This window comes from Ceratotherium simum, chromosome 19 (genome assembly GCF_057802395.1).
Source record: "Ceratotherium simum simum isolate JZ-2026a chromosome 19, ASM5780239v1, whole genome shotgun sequence".
Taxonomy (NCBI): Eukaryota; Metazoa; Chordata; class Mammalia; order Perissodactyla; family Rhinocerotidae; genus Ceratotherium; species Ceratotherium simum.
In genome coordinates, this window is record NC_141918.1 from 279,946 (window position 1) to 281,448 (window position 1,503).

Sequence of the window (1,503 nt, forward strand, 5' to 3'; positions counted from 1 at the left end):
ATTAAGTAGTTAAGCTGAATAGACAAAACAGAAGAACCATGAAGGGGCTTCAACAAAAGGGTAAATCCTGCTACAGAACATTAAACAAGACGAGTTCTTCAACTCATTCTATAAAGCTAGCATAACGGATATTAAAACTGAAAAATAGCATTAAATCAAGCCATTCTCACTTCTATACATAAGTAAACTCTTTAGAAAGTAACAGCAATCTGAACACTGCAATGGAATAAAATGCAAATGCTAGAAAAGATGAGGCAGCTCTAACCACATGGATGGAATGCTTTCAAGATCAAGTGAAAAACGTTTTATCAGATTCCATGTTCATATATCACAATGAAATTCCAGAATACCAAAGACAAAAATCCTAAAATCAGCCAGAAAAAAACATTGGGTTAATAATGCTATCACCCTAATAGCATTTTCCATGAAAACAGAAGAATCCTAAAATTTACATGGAACAACAAAAGACCCCAAATAGCCAAAGCAATCCTGAGAAAAAAGAACAAACCTAGAGGCATCACAATCCCTGATTTCAAAATATACTACAAAGCTACAGTAATCAAAATAGCGTGGTACTGGCATGAAAACAGACAGGCAGATCAGTGGAACAGAATCGAGAGCCCAGAAATAAACCCACACATGTATGGACAGCTAATTTTCAACAAAGGAGCCAAGAACATACAAGGGAGAAAGGAAAGTCTCTTCAATAAATGGTGTTGGGAAAACTGGACAGCCACAAGCAAAAGAATGAAAGTAGACCATCATCTCACACCATCCACAAAAATTAATGCAAAATGGATTAAAGACTTGAATTAAGACCTGAAACCATAAACTCCTAGAAGAAAACTCAGGCAGTACGCTCTTTGACATTGATCTTAGCAGCATCTTTTCAATATCATTTCTCCTCAGGCAACAGAAACAAAAGAAAAATAAACAAATGGGACCACATCAGACTACAAAGCTTCTGCACAGCAAAAGAAACCATCAACAAAACAAGAAGACAACCCACCAACTGGGAGAAGATATTTGCAAATCATATATCAGACAAGGGGTTAATTTCCAAAATATATAAAGAACTCATACAACTCAACAACAAAAAACCAAACAACCTGATGAAAAAATGAGCAAAGGATCTGAACAGACATTTTTCCAAAGAAGATTTACAGACAGCCAACAGGCACATGAAAAGATGTTCAACATCACCAAATTATTAGGGAAATGCAAATCAAAACCACAATGAGATATCACCTCACGCTCATCAGAATGGCTATTAAAAAGATAAATAACAAGTGTTGGAGAGGATGTAGAGAAAAAGTAACCCTTGTACACCGCTTGTGGGAATGTAAATTGGTGCATCCACTATGGAAAACAATATGGAGATTCCTCAAAAAATTAAAAATAGAAATACCATATGATCCAGCTATTCTACTTCTGCATATTTATCCAAAGAACAGGAAAACACTAATTCAAAAAGATATATGCACCCCTAATATTCATTGCAAC